Here is a 7,157-nt window from a genome sequence, read left to right as displayed (position 1 = left end):
ACAGATGAAAATTTAAGGGTCATGAAGTTTGTCATGTTTTAAAACACCTTAAGTGATTTTCTAGCCCTCAGCAGAGACACAGTCCTAGCAATTTGTGTTTAGATACACAGAAAGCAATGGATGAAGCCCGGATTTATGGGCAGGCCACTGGCTGACCCAAGCTCCTGACCTGTGTGTGGCTGCAGCACATGCTCCCAAGCACTGGGAGTCTTTGTTGTGATTGCTGTACCTGCAGTGAGCATGGCTTCCTCCAGCTCAGCAGCTGCAGCGATGGTGGTTTCACATGCAGCTGCCTCGAGCCTCTAGTCAGTAGCCCCTGAGAGGTTATTTAGCTCAGGCTTAAAAGCTGCCCTTGATGAAGCTCCAGTGAAGAATGAGCCAAGCAAGAGTGACCAGTGCAGGGCTGGAAGCTGTACCTGCGACAACATTCAGGTTGCCAGTCTTGCACAGGTACCCAGCACAGGTTATAAAGTGGTTCAGATTGTCTATAATCCACTGGAAACCCTGTTCAGAGGAGGGAGGGAGGTTGTGCTTCATGTCATCTTCCCCAGCCACCTAGATATGACCAGCCACCAAACAACTAGTGCTTATTAATAAACTTGCTTAAGGAAATTGGCTGGAGTCTTACTTTGCATTGTGCTGAATGAATTGAGCTAAATATAATCCAGAGCTCGTTTTGCTGGGTAACAATGCAAGAGAAACTTCCTGTTCTAGCAGAAATCCCTGAGTTTAAAAGTAGAAGCTTCTCTAGGCTGGGCGAAATTCTTCAAATCTCAAGAAACATTGAGGTCATTCTAAATTCCTCTTTCCTCCAAATGCAGATATTATTTTAATACTCTGTGTGAGGAGTAATGTAGTGTCTCTCTTAGAACCCAGCTGAAAGCACAAGTTGTTTTAATCAATGAGCTCTCAGATACAAAGGTACTTCTTGGCTTAAAACCCAAATTCAATAATTATTTTTTCAGCTGAACTGGAATAAAGGCATTATTTAAACATGTATCTGTCATCTCACACTGCCTGCGGCTGGCTGTTGGATATCTATTTCTCAGCAGCACCGTGGCAGCTCCTTATGTAAAGGGAAAAAAAACGTAACCATTTCCTCACGTGACTTCATTTTGGGATTATACCTCCTTACTCCTCCTTCCCTGGAGCATCCTGTCAGGAGACAGTTTCAGATGCTAACAGAGCCCATGGTGAGTGTGCAAGTGCATGCTGGTCTTTGAAAACAGGCCTGTTTGTGTGGCAGATGTGCAAAATAAAGGGCCTCAGCATTTGATTTTTTTGCTCAGTGCAAAATGAACCACAGGCTGGTTGGGCTGCAGGAGAGAGGGGATCACTGGAGAACTGGGAGCTCAGTAGTGGAACCACAGCCAGGGCTAGGATTCAGGAGATTGAGCCCTGTAAAAATACTTTAATCCTGCCAGGCTCCTCTTCTTCATTTTGCCATTGGTTACATTACCGACCCATCAACTTTCTGATGAGTTTTCCAGGATCAGCTTTGATCCCACAGTACTGACAGTGTGGGATCCTTGCAAAGACCTGTGCACTAGGAGAACAAGGACCTGATCTGTGAGTCCTTTTTTTAGCTCTGCAGGTGCAAAATCTGGTCTTTTCCCTTTGTGGCAGTGCATGCATAATGGACTTGAACTCAGTATTGCCAATAAATACTGACTGTTCTTCTCTTCTCTGTGTAGCTGCAAGATGGTGTTGGACTGCACTCAAGCCCCATGGGGCTGTTGTTATTCCCTTAGAGGAGGAGGTCAAGGTCGTCAGGTGAACCACAGTTGTTGTGGGTGGGGTACTGAACACCTAATGGATGGTAGACGTTTTTAGGAGGCTTTAAAGCCAGAATAAGATTTGGTGAGGCCCCTGGGCAGAGCCAGCTTGGTCCATTTACTTCACACACCTGGGGTCAAAGCACTGGATCAAGGGGCACAAACAAGGAGGAGGCAGAAACTGGTGGGGTGAAAACAGAGATGTGTGTTGCAAGTGAAGAGCGAGCAGGAGGCTGTGACCTCAGGGTAGGAGTGAAAGGAGGTGTAAATAAAGAGACACACTGGATACCTGATAGGGACCTGCCAGTGATCTCTTGGATGTCTCCTGTACAGTAAAGTTCCCAGGAGGCTCCTGGGAGGCCATGGGCTTGCTGTGCTCCTGTGCCATATCTGTAGGGCTTGCATAGACAGGTAGGTGGGTCTGCAAGATTTAACCATGACCGCAACAATGTATTTGCTAATCCTCTGCTTCTGAAGGGCTTCAGGTGTACATAGACAGATCACCAGCAAGATCTGCAAGATCTGAAGCATTGCTGGTCTTTTCAAGGCTGGGTGACAGCCACGCTGCTGTGGAACAGACTTAGGGGAGAAAACACCTCAGTAGCCTTCAAACCAAGGCAGCAGCACTCGGGTGCAAACTACTGCCTTGAGCACAATTCCACCTGAGCTGATCCTGCAAGAGAAAGTCAACATTATCAGTTTCAGTTGCTCCTGCAACACTGGTGAGTTTCATAGTTAGGAGCAGCTTTCAAAATCTGTATGTGTGCTCTCTCTATCACCTGTCCACCAAGTGGTGCTTGGCCTTTCAGCCTGGAGCAGCATCAGGCAGCACTCTCCCTCACTGTCCCATGGCTGTGATTCTTCACAGGGGACTTTCCCCACTGTGGGGCTACCTCTACCTGCTGAATGATGAACACGTAGTCTGGAGCTTGGGCTCCAGACAGAGCCTTGGACAGAACCTGAGGTGCTCTGGCACAGCCACAGTCCCTGAGTGTGGATACGGAGCTTGAGAAAGACAGGGCTGGAGAAAGACAGGGCACACTGCTGTCCATGAGTAACTGAGATGGCTTTTGTACCCCAGTCAGGCCCTGCAGAACCCCCCGAGCTGTGGCGAGTGGCTGGGGGATGCAGGAGCAGATTTCGTGCTCTCGCCCTGTGCTTTGATGCTCATGGCTAATGAGTTAATCAGCTGCTTGTTGTCATGCCTGAAATATAAATAACAATCAACAAGCAGAGGATGAACTGGTAAAATAAAAACAAACACAACCAGAGGATGAACTGAAAAGAGCAAAACATTTTCTGGCATGTGCTCCTTTGACTGCAACATCAAAGATCATATTAAGATTTTTGTAGAAGGTTATTTCTCTGGGTTTCTTAGCTCCAAAATTACCAGGAGTGTCAAAATCCATTTGCAAGAAGACCTTCTGGGGAGGAGGATGCTGCTAAAAGGGCAGAGATGTTTAATATTTCACGAAGGGCATGCACAGACTAACACACAGTTCTCAAAACATCCTCATTAAAATGCTTTAATTAACATTGGTTCAAACACTGGCAGACTTGGAGCTTCACATGTCTCGGATACATTGGGGGTGCTGTGCACTGCTCAGGTCCCAGTGGGAGCAACCTTTCCCTCTGCCAGGGGAAGGGATGCATCTTGACCCCCCTCACAATCTCCTTCTATCACCACATTGAATTTCCTCATCTTGAAGGCCCAATAAATATTTTTTACCCGACCACATGCCAGCTGAGTAACCATTTATGCAAGAGCAAACGAAGTCAACAGTGTAAAGGGAGCAGCAGAGATGATCCTTTCCCTTTCAAAGGCTATAGTTTCAGTTCCCCAGTGTCAATAATCTCATTAACCAACTACCTGGCATCTGGACATGGCACCCCCCTCCTCCCACACACACACAGGGAGTGCTTCCCAGCCTTCGGCCACCTTGTCTGTATTTTGGAGAAAGGACAAGGAGAGGGCTTCAGACCAAGCCAGACAACAGAAGAGCAGGGGGACAACCCCATTTACATGAGGTCTTTTTTAAAATGGAGAGAAGATGCTTGTTTTCTCGCCCTTAAGAGACAGAGTGCCTTACATTTTCTAAAAAACTGAGTTAATTCACGAAAAAAGAGATGTAAGGAAATGTGGGTGGAAAAATATCCCCAGTGCTTATTGTTCCTTGGGCGAGGAAGGGTTTTGGGGCTCTCCAGGGCAGTGCCCTGCTCCAGTGGTGTGAGGTTATGCAAGAGCTGAACATCCACAGTGACTGTGGGATACCTGGTGCTGCCCACCCCCCATCTGCATCATGGGCGCTCACTTCCATCCAGGAACTCCAGCCTGCCCTGACATCTGCAGTGGCACAGACCACAGGGAAAGGTCAGGGAGTAAAACGGCCAACAAGACCAGCCAAATTTCTTGACAGCAGCAGCCCATGAGGAAGTGCCCTTTGCCACCAGCCAGTTTATCTGTGCAGAGATAAGAGGAAGGGGTCTGCTCTCCAGGCAGGCTGCTGCCCTTCCCAAGCACTGCTGCCACCTCACAGCAAAGCCATTGAGGAGCTGGGTAGCAGCTTGTTCTGCATTGCCTTTTGCAGTGATTTTTAACCCAGGCTGGGGTCACATTCCCAGCAACTTCCTTTGGTCAGCACTGACCTAGCAGCAAGCCATGGTGAGTCAGGTCTGCTGAGTGGGTGCCATGAGGGCACACGGATGGGCTGGAAGACACCATCCCTGTGCATCAATCCACTGGAGGATGCCGCCCCTGCTCATGGATCAGCTGGAGGATGCCATCCCAGCAGGCAGAGGAGCTTGCACTTCAACCTACAATAGATATGAATTTCCACTCTGGAGAAAACACATTTTAATTATGCAAACTCTATGCACATTTTTAAAACATGGAAAGAAAAACAGGACCCTGTTCTTATCTTTTTGTGAAATCATTATTCATTTGAAATACATGGATAATTAACCACATTATCATGCAAATTTAAGTGAATTGAGCTGGCTGAATTAAAGAGACTTCACCTACCTAACCATAAAAATTGCAACACAGAGCTGTCCCAATGAAGCTCTGAGTGCTATTTTTAGTGCAGCACTGTAAGAGAGGGCCTGTGGGAGGGCATCTTCCAAAGGAATGCAGACGGTATCTTTTAGGAGGAGTTAATCCTTAGGAAACCATTACTAGCTCTCACAAATGGCCGAGAGATATTTTTCTGGCTGGACTGGAGTTTATACACAGAGAGCCACATCCACCAAAAAAAAATCATGACTCATTGAATATAAGGAACAATTTACTGAAGCCAAATTTTCAAGTGCTCCTCCCTCTGCTCCTGCTCCCGCTCCCTTGGCTCGCTGTCCTTGGGGCACACCAGCCCTTTACTGGTGACAAAAACTAAGTTAAAATTTCTTATTTACTGCATCTGAATGAAAGCTGTTTAGCTTTTTCAGAATTACAGTTCTACAAAGTGCTCATGCCATACTTTTATTCACCTAAAATACCCAGCTACTGAGACCAACCTCTTTCCATTTCCTGTGGTTTTACAGCATTGCATCTTTGACTACCAGGTCTCAGGCACCAGTGCTTGAGGAGGACATGCACATCTTCCCCTCATCAAAAAAGGAGCATGTTAAGGGTCCTTGAAAATCCAAAGCAGACCCTGAATGGTGATTTTTCCAAAGATATTTTTGTTCTGGTTTGGTTTTTTGGTTTGTTTTTTTTTTTTTTGCTCGTCCACAATTAAATTTGATCTCTGTAAGAGTGTACAGATCATGCTTAGGAAATACCTTGGTTCTTGTTCAGCTGCAGCCTTGTGTGGGGTACCCCTTCCTGGTCATCCTTCCAGGACACCAATAGGTATTTCTAGCACAATGGCATTGCAGAATCACAGGGACACAACATAGTGGCCGATTGCAGATGCTGTGTTAATGAACGTTGTCCTTAGATGTTCACAAACAGCTAAACCTGGCTATCTTTCCCCCAAATACCTTTAAAGACACAAACTGAGAATAGACCTGTCCAGGCTGATATGTTAACACATCTAAAGCATCAAAATCATTAAATGAGTTACATAAGCTCACATTTTACTGGTAAAAAATACTTAGCAGCATCACCTTTGAAAAATGTCACAAATATCATATAAATGGACATTTTGAGATAAAGTTTTTTCTGTGTTTTTAGATGCACCACCCTCACCCTCTTCCTCCATTGCATACCTTACCTCAAAAACATTTGACCCCAGATGCAGTATTCAGGAATCTTTAGATGAAGGAGCAATCAACATGCTTCTTCTTACAGGAGGAATCCAGGGGTTCCCATCTTCCTGAAAGTGACTGGGACTTCGGTTGCCCAAGTGACTTCAGCAAACAGGACTTCAAAGCCTTTCAAAATAGTACAACTGAAAAAAAAATAAAGTTTGTAACTAGCCTAGAATTTTCAAATGCTTAACGACTTTTTTTATGGAGCACGTTTGCACTTATCAGCCTTATCCAACACTTCAAAGGGCAAGCACTGGTGGTCGGCTTGGCTGCCCATCCCTAGCACCAGCCCTTCCTTCTAATTTTGCCTCCTGCTTGTTGGAACTTGTTTTCGATTGCACATCTATGGGGGAAAGATTTACATTTTCCTGCATGTCTGCAAAAGGCCTGCCACAATGTCTGAGCCCTCTAGATGCAATAATAATAATAATAATAATAATAATAATAATAATAATAATAATTACGAGCACGATTCCCAGTGTGCGCGGTGTGCAGCAAGGCAGCTGAGAGCCCGACCTCCAGCAGCTTTGTAGTCTGACATCTAATTACCAGCAAAGGAGAGGGTGGAGGAAGGCCAGCTATAGCAGAGGACAAGGGAAAAGCTCTAGGGAGAAAACTGGAGTGCTTTACAAGGTGGAGCTGCTCTACTCACCTGTGCTTAATGAAGATGCTGTGACTAAACACTTTTAAGGTATCACTCCAGAGAAATCCCTTTGTTTATGTTGGGAAAGTTTGTCTGGGTGAATTTGAGGTCCTTTTCTGCTGCTTAGGGAATTCCACAGGCTGGCATAGACCACAAAACACCCCTAAGCATCAGGAGAAATCAAGGAGCAGCAAACGAACAGGGATTGGCATGCCATCAGGGAATGCCAGTGGGTGGATACAGGCTGCACCAAGAGCAGGCACAGGAAATCTGCAGAGTCCCAAACCCCTCTGATTTATTGCCCCGGTGCAAACCATCTGCCCAGCACATGGTCAGTCAACCTGATGCCTGTAAGAAATCCCACCTGAAACCCAGCAGGCTGAGACATAGGGCAAAAGAGACCTCTTGGGTCATAAATACAGCTCTGTGTTTCTGCAGGGAACTGAGCTACATATTTCACTCAGAATGGTGAGCTGGGAGGGATATGGGTT

The 7,157-nt window shown here is 46.1% G+C and overlaps 1 long non-coding RNA gene across 2 annotated transcripts; it reads right to left on the bottom strand.

Annotated features, from left to right (window-relative positions):
- Positions 1-3,318: 3,318 nt before the first annotated feature.
- Positions 3,319-6,919, bottom strand: LOC138109159 (uncharacterized). 2 transcript variants are annotated; one of them, XR_011150318.1, is made up of 4 exons: positions 6,676-6,919; positions 5,987-6,163; positions 5,553-5,685; positions 3,319-4,589 (listed from the first exon to the last, which is right to left on the bottom strand). It is a non-coding gene; the product is annotated as an uncharacterized lncRNA (long non-coding RNA). The 2 variants fall into 2 exon arrangements; XR_011150317.1 differs by lacking the exon at positions 5,553-5,685.
- Between the last annotated feature and the right edge of the window lie 238 nt (positions 6,920-7,157).

This window comes from Aphelocoma coerulescens, chromosome 4, assembly GCF_041296385.1.
Source record: "Aphelocoma coerulescens isolate FSJ_1873_10779 chromosome 4, UR_Acoe_1.0, whole genome shotgun sequence".
Classification (NCBI taxonomy): Eukaryota; Metazoa; Chordata; class Aves; order Passeriformes; family Corvidae; genus Aphelocoma; species Aphelocoma coerulescens.
This window is presented reverse-complemented; position numbering and strand designations above follow the sequence as displayed.